Genomic DNA, 12,909 nt, shown 5'->3' with positions numbered 1-12,909 from the left:
GTACGACCATTTGCACCCGCCGAACGTGAACGTGAACGGCGTTGGCGTTCCGAAGCCACCCGGTGGCCCACCGGATCAGCAGCAGCAGCAGCAACAACAACAGCAGCAACAGCAGCTCGTCTATCTGAGCGGAGCCCAGCAGTACGGAACCGTGATGGCCCCGCAGAACCAGTACATCGCCCGGAACAACTCGGCAGTAAGTGTGAGGAGGGACGCGGGCTGGTGAGACTCTCGGTCAATTTCCGGGCCGGATGTCCATGTTTTGCTCGCATTGCGGCAGAGAGTCGTTGCGGGGCGTTACGAAAATGCCTAAAACCGGCGGGGGACTAAAATGGACCTCCGATTCGCCGGGCGCCACCCAATTCGGGCGCTCTCCTCGGCAACGTGTTGATTATTGAGCCGTACTATTAAAAAGTTAAGGCCAAACAAATGATGTCTGCCATCAAATCTGAAGACACGCTCCTGGACGGACAAGTCTGGCTTTTTATAGCGTGCTCATAGTTTGTAGCGATTATTTATTTTTGTTGAAAACATTCTTGGAAAAAAGCGAAGGAAAACAGGGGGGGTTTCTACGAAGGTGTAGCCTCATCTGTTCCCAGTTGTGTTGCTTTATTTAATGGCCATGCGAAGAAAATCACAAATCATGTGCTTTCGGGCCGACGAAACTGTTCCGAAATGGACCGGCAGCGGCATATCTCTCAATTCTGCTTTTAATCTTCTTCGAGAAAAACTTCCAACAATGGGCTGTTGCGTTCCTTGCCTACCGGACCGGAAGTTGTTCCACGAGAGCCACGTCCTGAATGACGAGTTCAACGTTGTTCGACGAGTATTCGATCGCCGATTGGTGCCTATCGCATCAAATGATGTGTCATCATCATTAAAGTTGGAGCTCTTCATAAGAAACTTCTTTGTGGCTTCAAAGCTTGTTCTCAAACTGGGCGTTCTCAATTTCGGGAGGGATTCGGCGAATAGAGGGCAGTAATAAAAATCCGTAAGCACACCGAACGGGTGCCGATTTTGTGTGACTAACAGCATAACACCACCCAGCATTGGTGCAGAAGCGAGGCCAGCGTACCGAAATGGGGCCAACCGGGCGGTGTGAGAGCTTTTGTCTATAGATTTATAGCATGACCAGCGTGAACACTTCTACCTATTCTCTGTCTGGCAAAAGGACGTCACACACACACACAAACCCGGCCATGGAGAGCATGTATGTGCCGGTCGGCCTACCGGGTGGGCCAACTAGCCAGCCAGCCAGCAGCAGCATTGGTGGCCGGGATAGTGACAGCATAATAATTCAATTAATGCTGACACCAAAAGCCAGCCGAGTTTGTCGACCGCGGGAGTGGTACCGGCGCCGAAGGATTAGGAGCCTACCACCCGTGGCGGGGCGGGGGGTAGGGGGGAGTAGTCCTGTTGTCCTGACGGGGTGAGCGCAAAAAAGCGGGCCGAAAATTAGGCCACACAACATCTCTCAACACACTGCGGCGGATGTGAATCCCGTGGGTCGGCCCGGTGCGCTGCTGTGCCAGGTTGACACAAAACGGATCGCGTCCGGATTTGCAATTTGGCGGCGACCATGCCCCAAAGCGCCTTCCGGGGGGTTGCTGCGCGCAGAGTTCGATGTTTTGTGAACGCTAAAACATTAAAGCCCCCGGCGTCGATAGGTGACCGCCGAATGTCCTGCCGCATATCCGGTGGTCGTGCACGCGGTGGACAATCGGGTGTGATTAGACACCCGAGTGGATTTGGTTGCGTTGGGTTTGTTGGGCCCCCCTTATTTTCTATCGCCACCCGTTTTTGGGAGTTGACACAGTTCCCGGTCGAACCAAGCGGACACGGAGGACAATCGGAAACCAATTTTGCATTGTGTGTATGCACCGCGCGTGCTGGCTTCCGGCCCCAGGACATGATTTATTTATTGTGCAAAACAGGTCCCGGTCTCGGTGCAGCTTTTCTCGGTCTCCTAATGTCCTACAACGACTCCAATGTTCAGCTCTTGGACTTCCTCTATCGCGGCGACAGGGGTTGTCCACCAATTTCCATTGCCGTCTTGTTTGAAGCATTTTGCACGTGCCCTCCTGACCCCGATGAGGCTTTAATTGCTGATTGTTTAACGAGAAAAGGGCATGAATAAATAGGAGCAGTAGAAAATGAAAAGAAAATCCGGCAGAAATCATCCGAATCCGCCGTGGCGGCGGCGTGGTTGGTGCTGGTTATGCTTGGTTCGTTTCGCTCTCGGAAACTGCCAAACTGCTGCCCCCCGGTGGCCTGAAACGTCAAAAATCGCGACAGCGGGATGAAACAGAATTCTGTGTTCTGTATCCACTTCATGTCCCGGGCCAAGCCGGGCTGCGGCCGCAGAAGCACTCCTCGGTGCTGCGGGTGCAACGATGCGCAACGATTCTTCTTCGCGTCACGAACTGTGCTACAAAATTGCGGCGTGGAGGACTGCTGCGTTGGGTTTTCGACTCAATTTGGACCCAATTTTGGAGTTCGAGCATGAGCTTTTGTCGGTTCATCGCTCCTTGGCGCGCTCTATGGGAGGTTTCGGTTCCCCGGCGAGGGTTTTCAGTTGCTTTCCACTTTAAACACACCACAACCCGCGACCAGCCTCCGGCATGTAAGTTCCCCGAGGAGCTTAGACATGAAGTGGTGGCGCTTTTGTCGGGTGTCACTCCAGGGATGTCTCTCGCTCTCGTGTGGTAGCGTGCCCATCTCTCAAGGCCTTAATGGTGCGTGTTTTATTAGGCTCTTGAATTTCTAACCATGAGAAGTTTATACCCAGCTTTTTTGCTGTATATATGTTCGCCATTGCGGCGGCGGGGCCCCTAACGATCGCATCGCACGTTTTTAATGATTTATTCCGTTCTTGAAACAGTAAATTGGAAAACCCCAAAGAGATGGCGAGACGGAGGCCACCATAAACCTGTGGCCAAATGGGGTTCTGGTGCTGCTGCTGGTGTGGCGCTCCTCTTGATTTACTAATTAACTTTAGGTGCATGGGTGCCACAATCATGGAAGGGTTTTTATTTCTTGTTTTAATTAAAATCGAATTATTAATGCGATCGTGTTGTGCTTCCGAGAACCGAACGAACCGCATTTATCACCTGCTCGTGCGGATTTAGGGACCTTGCAGTGTTGCAATGTTCTGTTGCCAATATATTCATTTCTTTTTATTTACTTTGCAATCAAAATCATCAATTTAATCTATGAAGCTCAGGCAGGTGTTGATTTTATTCCTCGAGTGTTCGTCACTTAAAGTAGCTTTCAATCAACAGTTATTGGCGCCGTGAACTACCGCCACCCGTTAGGAATGGTATTTGATATGGCTATTAATCTGCATGGAGGGCCCCGCGTCACACACTGCGTCCTGAAGCCGGTGGCAAAGGAATTTCGCCTGGATATTTATACACATTCCACAATTAAATATACTGCACACGATCCTTGCGAGAACGTGTGTTCGATGAACAGCAGCAGTTCTCTTCGGACAAGACCAACCCGATAGAAGGCAAGACCGGAAACATTAGCTCTGTTGTGCCGTCATGTGGCGCTGTAGGATGAAGGATGAAAATGGGAAAACGATAAACATCTGAACCGTCTTCCACACCACGGCCACATATCACCTGTGACAGCTCCATCGATGATAGCGAGCGTTCGGTTTCCGCCGGGTGTCGCTTATCGATCGAGATGCTCCGATGCAAGATAATAAACGTTTCGAAGTCAGCAGAGATCAACCTTCTTCAACGCACCTCTCGCTCTTCTCGAGTGCCAATCGATATACCACCCGGTACAGGGCTTTGCCGGTCGTCGTCCGAAGCACCGGAACTCGTTTCTTCATTTCCTTCGTCAGCGTCCTCTTCGTTCCGTTCCGTACCAGCTCCGCCTGGCCGGGCCATTCGAGATACTGTGCAAGGTTTCTGGACGAAAAATCCTTGTCCTTCTTATTGTTTTCATTCAATAAAAGCAAATGTTCTTGGAATCGCGCGCACACAAAGCCTATTGACGTCCGTTGGCGTCACGGAGCACCGTCATATTTGCTCTGCTTTTGTGAGGACCTTTGCAGCATTTAAGGTTCCAATGTCCAGGGAAATTGGGAAATTTAGCTTGAGTGTTACTACCATGGGAAATTAAACGGGCCCCAGAGGGGATGAATAATCGTAACTGGCTGGTGCCGTTTTCATGTACCGACGAACTCGCGGCCATTTCGAAATTCGAATGAGGAACACTCTTCGCTCGGGAACTTATTAGTTAAAAGAATGAGCACACGGATGTGCAAAAGAAATGGGCAACGGGCGGTGTATTTTCACCGAAGGCACTCTGAAGGCTCTGCGGTATGGAAACCGCCCGATATGCGTGTGTTTGTGCGGACACAATATTGACCGTTGCCACCACCGGTCATAACAAGCCGTTGGTCTCAGGTCGGCGCACTGTTCATAAAAAAACCAACACCGATGGTGCCACTGACAAGAAGGATAAGAAAAAATGACAACTTTGCTTCGGATGCCGCATACTTCTTGGGGGATCGTCCGCTTATCCTGGCCTCCTAGCGTTTGTCCGGGTCTCCGGGTCTCCGGGTCAGTTGGTGGTGTGCGTTTGAGCCCGGACCACTCCGGTCCGGCAGAAAGCCGATGCGGGGGGGACTCGGGTGGTCGCGGCGACGTGTGAACACCGGTGGTGGGTCTCCTACTTGACAAAAGGTGTTTGGCTTCTGCCCGCTCCAGTCAAGGCCGGCCACACGCGCGCCACCGGCAGCCAAATGAGCAAACAGAGCGTTCGACACAGAGGCAGAGCGAGAGAGAGAGAGAGAGAATGCTGCAGCGAAAGAGAGTGAGCAAAAAACCGCGCTCCTGTTTGCCGGCTGAAGCTATCACCTGAGAGAGTGAGAAGCGAGTTTGCCGACTGAGCGTGAGTCGCGCGATCACGCGCTGCGTTTGCGAGAGTGGTGAGAACGGGAAACGTCAAGTGAGAGCGAGCAAAAGGTGAACGAATCGCCCAACAGCCACACACACACATCTATCGGTCTTGATTGCCTTGCGACTACTCCGCATTTCGATACGACCACCGATGATTACACACTGTAAAAGGGTGAGACGCGGGCTGGGGGTGACGGCGGCTCTCTCAAGCTCACGAGGGTTTCCTCGTTTTTATGCATGGGCCAATGTGCCCAGGAAAAATCACCACCCCGAAGATGACAGCTTTTTCATGGCTTCCTTGAGCCTTTTCTTTTACTGCATTGCTCGTTTAGAATCCTGCTGATGACACTGCGTGAGGTGGTTGGTTGCAGCTGGTGCTCACCTCGTGCGGCGTCATTTTGCGGCGCTTCCGATAGCAAAACATTCTCAGCAACGAATTATGGGAACAGTTTGTTGAAGTTACTTTCCCTTTTTTGCAGTTTTACGATTATTGTGGCTCGCGAAAGTATTGCTCTCAATATTACTAAAAAGACAGTCGCACACATTTCGTTTCGGGGTGCAGGCTCCCAAGAGGAAGTCTGAAGTCTTGGAAAGGATTGGACGAAGCTTTTCCGCTTTCTTTAGATCTTCAGTTCCGGGGTACAATTCTAAACGGAAGGAGGTCGTCTTGATTATTTGTGGCTATGAATTGTTAATCAACTGCCATGTTGGGCCACCATCGTGCCACGGAACGGAATTATCCTTTATTGGCACACTGGCTGTGGGGGGCTGTGATTCCATCACTTGATGGGAGAAGCGATCTGCGTTGGGTTATTGGAGTTGGCCGAATCATATTTCCCCTAACCACAACGGGATTAGATTCGAAAAGCACGTAGCTTTTTTTAATACCGTAGCACATTGTTGGCCACAAAGCATAAAACCGACTTTCTCAACGAGGACTTAGAAAATAACAGGAAAAGAATGGCAAAAATACGACTTTATTTATTGTCCTATTCTTGCTATGTTTTAATGCGTTAGGCACGTCCAAAGTAATCTGATTGTTGCAGCATAAAAAAGTGAATTTGAAATTGTACGCGTACGAAGAAGCCACAAGGAGGGAGCCAGCCTGTTGATCACTGGTAGTAGTACAGAGATAATTCCCTCGCTCTCGCTCAATTGAGCCAGGTCAAGTTCAACTGCTTCCAACTACCGCGAATGCAATAGATCGCCGAAAGGGTCCCGTTCCCCTGCATCATGTCCGGTCTCCTGGTATGGAGTCGCGAAAAAGAAGAACCACAAGCGGCGCCTATGCACCGCCCCGGTGCACACCGGAGACCTTCGTCTAGTTATTGTCTGCACTCCCACACACGTTCCTCTCCACACCGTGTCGGGTACCACGGTCCGAGAGGCGTTTGTTGCGGTTGTTATTTTTACTCTGCTCCCAAGATCGGCGAAGGTCACCGACGACGACGATCATCTCTCGCCGCCGTGCATTGGTTGACAATCACTGACCGTCTTCAACGTGTACGACGCGATGGAGAGGGATGTGTGAGAGCGTGCATGGACCATAAAACCACGGGCACGCCACACTGCCAGGAGACCGGTTTGTCTTGTGGCGCGCGGTCCAGAACGCGATGAAGCATAAATCGCACATAATGCTGTGGCGGCTGGTGGCCAAATGGGAAAAGGTTTCCATTAAAACACGCTTCAACAACTTGTAGACATGTTCTTGTTCTGACATCTGGCAGGGGTGCGGCGGGGCGCACGCAGTCCGTGGAGATGCATACCACGGGCGAAATTTTGTGGCACCCTACCAACCGCGATCCCCCAGACGCGGTTGTGGAGGCCGGACAGAGTCGAGTAGAGTCGTGTTTTAGTCGTTGGTCTGAGTCGGAAAGACACTTCCCTACAAGGGAGCAAGAGCGCACCGCACTGGTCCCTGCCTGTTGCTGCCGTTTTGCTGCCGTCGTTGCCATCCTCCGAGATGGCCAATCGGTCGTAATGCATCGCGCTGACAGCATAACGTCGGGCCATGTATGCGCTGAACTTGAACTCGTTGCAGCTTATGGCGCTGACTGACGTCGTATAGCCACAAGTCGCCCGAGTGTGGCTTGTAGATCACGCGATTGGCGCGGATACTCCATTCGGTGTGTTGTCTTGTGGTGTGGCGCTTTCGTTGATTTTGAAGCCAAGTCCGGCACGTTTCCCATGAGGAGGCTCTCCGCCGACCACGGATCGTTTAAACTTGATTTTCGAAACATTTTTTCAACACTTATGTTCTTGTGCTATTTTATCTTTCCTTTTGAATCTCTTGGATTGCTTTCAACATTCCTTGCCATTGGAAGTTTTGCATCCTTATCAATTTGTACATTGTTCATTCCACTGTCACATTTAGTCATCGAAATAATTTGAAAGAGATAACTTTCAAAGTTAGCAAACTGTAAACCCGAATGATCGCCCTTCTTACGCACATTTTCACCTTAACTTGCATATGCTGTGTCTAGTGCTGTGTGCGTTTCAACCCCCTAATTAAACCCACGACCATCGACCATCCCATCCCATGAAGGTGTTTGGCCATCGATCGCCCAAAATGTGGCCAAATTTACCCACACAAACGACACCCCGAGAGCGTATACTGGTTCGACGAACGATGAGAGCATGATGGCCGGCCGCGAGAGTGGAATTGCAATAGGAAGGCCTGCCAATTATCCTGCCGAACTCGCGAGATGATGCGCCACATTACGTACGTCGGCCTCACTGAAGCGCGGAGAAGAACCGGCGAAAATCTTGTGGCCGCTACTGGGCCGTGGAATGGAAGTGTGGGCAGGAAATTGATTTCGCGTAAAGATGAATTTGAAATTCGGCGTTTCGCTCCGCCACGCGCATTCCGACGAACGATCTGGTTCTGGCTGCCGGGGAGCCACCACCGTCTGGTGGTGGCAGCTTCGTCTGCTCGAAGATTACACACGTTTTCGCGTTGTAACGCGCAAGCATGGCTTTGACGGGTTGTACACCAGTGGAAGTAGAATTGGCGGACCCACTGCCAGAGACACGTGATTTGCTGCTAATCCGGTTAGCGAATCGTGTCCTGGTAACTGATAAACGCGTAATACAGCGCGCCGCCCAATTACGTATTCCTCTGGAATTTCCATGATGCTTCAAATTTAGAATGGGCACAGATTGTGTGACAGTTATCTAACCTTCGTTCGGGTTTTTTCTCTCTTGAATCTTTCAGCAAATCAACACGACTGCCAAGAAGCTGTGGGAAAAAGGGGGCAGCAATGACGTCAAGGTGCCCAGCGGTGGTGCGACGGGTCCGCTGCCGCCGCTCCAGCTGCACGGCAGCACCGACAATCAGGTGTGGCGGGACTCGTCCTCGACCTGGTTCTCGCAGGGTGACGCGATCCTGGCGCCGCGCCGCATTTTCCAACACGGTCCGGAGACCAATCCGACCGGTTCGACCGGCATTCTGAGGTAAGTTCTTTCGATAAAGCTATTTTTGTCGTTTGAAGAATGAACGCTACTTTCGCTTTTTGTTTCTTTCTTTTTGTAGCCCGCGCGATTCAACCGGCGGTTTGGGCGTCAAGATGGTCGAGTACGTGCTGGGCGGTTCGCCGACGAACAAAGAAAGCCCTCTGGCCAGTCTGGAACCGCGCTTCAAGGGACTGAAGTTTGACGATGGGGACAAGGTATGGCACAAAGCGTGTGCAACCTACTCACGCGCAGGTCATTCGCTCATTTACTTTGCTCCCTCCTTTCAGACATCCGACGATAAGGATAAGGCAAACTCTCCGTTCGAAACGAACGGCCTCAAGAAGGAGGAAGTGGGGGTACCCGGCACGAACGGTGTCGTGATGGTGAACGGGATGGACGACGACAAAGGCTTCAAGTAAGTGTATGCCGCTGCGCTGGTAGGCGTCAGCGGGATTACTGGGACCGAGATTGGAACAAACGAACCGTAATTCTCGATAGTCGCCTTTCCTTCCACAGCCGGACGCCCGGTTCGCGCCAGCCGTCACCGGCCGAGGAGCAGCTACCGAGGCCTAACATGCTCGACCCGACCGGTGGCGGTGGTGGCGGTGGCGGAATGCACGGTGGTTCCGGTGGCTTCCCGCAGCATCCATCGCTGCACAATATGCTGGGTTCTGCGGCGCCCGGCAGTAACGATGTGGTGCAACAGACTGCGGCAGCTCTCGGCTCGTACCATCCCCAGATGATCAACCAGATGGGTCAGATGGGGCAGCTGGGCCAGATGAACCAAATGAACCAGCTCAGCCAGATGAATCAGCTGAGTCAGATGAACCAGATGAATCAGTTGAGCCAGATGCAGAGTCACGTCATGAACGGTGTCGGAGGCATCCCGCAGATCACGCAGGTATGGGGCACGGCAGCGAGTAGCTACTTTTCCGCCTCTCTCGCTGTACTTGATTGACTACCTTTTTCTTCGTTCGATTTTAGAACCCGATGGTCAATCAGCACGGACAAGCTCCGAATCAGATTGATTCGCCAGCTAACCTTCTCCAGCAACCGCATAACTTCGAGCTACAGGTAAGTGAGCTGATTGCGGCATTCCAATACTTCCCCTGACATGTGCGTAATGATGGATCGCACGCAGATCGTGTGCCGAAGCACACATACTACACTCAATGGATATGGAGTGGCTGAATTGAAACCGTCGTCTCGTCTCTTCTTTATCAGTTTAAAAGTAAATCTATTGAAAAGGTTCTGACCCGTTCATAACTGTTAGAATAAGTAAGACCTTTCAATGTTGTTGTTGGTCAAAGAGAGAAGAAAGAGGGAATGGTGGCCACTATTCCGGTGAACAGGAAAGTAGTAAACATATGGATGTTTTCAAAAAGCACGACACGACATTTCTAGCGCATGCGCCAAGATATCCTTGTTTGAACTGTCACTTTGCATTACGATGCCGGCAGCTTCGTATTGTTCACATCCAGATGGCGCTCTGATCGGAAGCGGGGATTTACGGTTGTGGTAGATCAAAAACCGCAGCTAAAAAGAATTATCGGTTTTTGTTGTATGAAACTCCTTGAAACCGTTTGTGTATGTCCTTCATTATTGAATGTATTGTTTTAATTGTAATTTACCCCCGCTGATAGAGCAGTCGGTAACGCTCTTCGCTGTCAGCGCAGCTGGCCGTGGTTCGAATCCCGGGATCGGTTGTAACTCAACCGGCCATGGTTTCGATTCCCGATACCGGCGTGACAGGGGGGTTGGCGCGGGGCTAACAATCCCGTCCGTAAAAATTAAATGTTACAGAAGAGCCTCAGAGATTAGCATTGTCTCTGGTGCCAGGCCAAGACTGCTCAGCGGTTGTAGCGCCAAAAAAGAAGAAGAAGAAGTTTTAATTGTGGGCTTGTAACTTTTTTAATCAAACAACGACAAGTTCCTTCATAAAGCTCCATTCTCGGATTTGTTCGAGAAATAATTTTTGCTCTAGTGGTTTCTAGTGATATTTTCATCTAAGGGTGATTATTAAAATTTAAATTACTGGTCGTACAACATCGTCTGGGCTTGAAATGCAATCGTCCCAGAGTGTGAAGCGCCCACTGATCATTCCCATATGACACGACTTCGCATCGATCATGGAATGTAAAATGGATGACCGTCTGCAAAAGAGAAGTGCAATTAATGCAATTTAACTCTTGTTTTTACAAATGACGGTGCAGCGTAGAGTTAAAGTTTGATTTACAATCCCGAAAACAACGTTTGGTCAAGGTTCATTTGGGAACGGTGGTTGTGTCCCAGTACAGCAACCAGCGTGCCACAATAACGCCGGGTTGATTCGTACGGGTTGCAGCAATCAATAAATTTCTTATCCGGCTCACATTTTACCGGTACCACACACACACACACTATAACGAGGCGACCGAGGGCGACACCATCAGAGTGGCCCATTGCCGGACCCTCGGAGGGGTTGTACTTTCGAATGACAAGGGTTCAAGGTTTCAGTGGCGGTTCCATTACCTGAATTGAACCCACGCCGCCAAGACAGTGGTGTCCAGTTACGTTCTGCGGAAACTAATGGTGCACGCTGCCGCTTTCTTCTGCACTGTGAAGGCCACCGGGAGCCATTAAACAGTGGGTGACAGTTTTCTTCCGGAGTGAAGCGAGAAAGAGAAGCAAGGAAAAAGAACCACCTTCTCTAACGGCAGTATGTGATTTCGCTTCAATCGCTCTCGCGTTGCAGCAAAAGTGTAGCACTTTGCAGTAGCAACCAACAGAAGCGCCTATCCGTGAACTAGGCCACTTTGCACGAAAGTGAATGTAAACCAGGTCTACGGCAGCGACGCGGAAAGCTTTCCCGTTCGTGCATTCTTGTGACCCCTTTTCGGAGGTGATAAGCGAAAACCCCTTTTTGCATTTCACGTGTTTTTGTTTCGATCGGTTTGATCCGAGAAATGAAATGTTAAACGGCAGTGGTTCTATTTATATCTTGTCTTACTGTTACGGGTCTAAAGTATCCCGTCGGAGTGGTTTCGCTCGTTTAACCATGTCAACCGTTGACCAAGCGACAGCTGGCTTATGATAATGCTTGAAGCTTTCGTTCGTCAATTGTGGAACCTATCTTTTTTGCCGTGTATGAGAAGGTCCTGAAGAGAAGACAGAAGATGGGACATTCTTCACCGCTCCTTGTCTGACGGACGGGGTCGGTCAAAACAAATGACCGATCCTTCGGAGCACATTCGTCAGGCGCCAGCCCCGGGAGGGCGGCGAAACGATGCCTAGACAAACGTCCCGGAAACCGGGAAACGTGAGACGATTCCGAGACCGAGAACCGGAAGCGAACTCTTAGCAACGCGTCCCTTGCGTTTGGCAACGTTATCCAATTTCCATACCGGAAGCGACATGAAGCGGCCTTGCTGCCCTGCTCGCTCGCTCGCGGTAACTTATCAATCATGATTAGATGCACTTAGTTAGGCAAATTTGCTTACGAGTTGATTATGGAAATGTCCTACATCAAGGGTGACGCGCAGACGCGAGGCCTTTGCATTTGTCATGAACTGCTGTTGTGCTAACGGTAACGTAACGTCGGTGGACTCCAAACGGGGACGGTGGTACATTGTGCTTAACCTCCGCATTAAATGGATTTAACACGGGCTGAATATTCGGTAATAGCGATGGCCGTTTTCCTGCAAAGTAAAGCGGGGGGATGTTTAGTCTGGATTTCCTTTTTCAGGACTATCAGGACCAAGCGAGCGTAAAAGAGAGAATCCATTCCAGCTCCGCCGTAGAGAAACAGCGAAGGGGGTGGTGAATATGGATGCGCTGAGGAAGAGGAAAAATGGTGTCATACTATGGCCTTTGGACGATAGCTTTTACTTTTAGCTACCACCACTGCGTTACGTTACTGCGCCGGGGACCATTATTAACGCGCTCTGTGGTCGATTCGGGCGCGTTGTTTATGAGCTGGACGTTCGAAGCACTTGAAATGTAAATAGAATTAAATGGATGAGTCACGGGCGACTGTGGTCCGGCGTGGGTTGATTGAAAACTCTGGACACTGGAAAGGGAAAACGACCATTGCACAGCTCCAGACTCCGTAGATGGCTAGCTGTGGAACGGAAGCGTTGATGATGCAAGCAACGAAGACGGATGGGGACACAGACACGATGTGACTGCTGGTGGATCAATCTATTTTATATTCCTTTGAAAAGGGACACGTGGACGCGGCCGTGCTCGGATTGTGGTTCTGTGGCTCGGTGATGAGAAACGGAAATTATCCCTCACGGAGTTGTTGTGGTACGGCTTAAAGCGCGATTCCGCGTAATCGCTGTGAAACGAGTGAAGATTGATTGAAGTTCGGAATTCGATGCTGGGTGAGCGTATCGCACCACTGTGCTCTGGCGATAGATCATTGCTTTTGAATGGTGTAAAACTCCCGGACGAATCGGGGTGCTAGGCCTTTTCTGCCATTTATGCCCGTATTGACATTCGATTCGGAACCAATCAGCCAATTTAGTTTAAGGGACATTTAAATTCAATACTGAATGAA

The sequence above is a fragment of the Anopheles cruzii genome, chromosome 3 (assembly GCF_943734635.1).
Source record: "Anopheles cruzii chromosome 3, idAnoCruzAS_RS32_06, whole genome shotgun sequence".
Taxonomy (NCBI): Eukaryota; Metazoa; Arthropoda; class Insecta; order Diptera; family Culicidae; genus Anopheles; species Anopheles cruzii.
Note: the sequence above shows the minus strand (reverse complement) of the source record.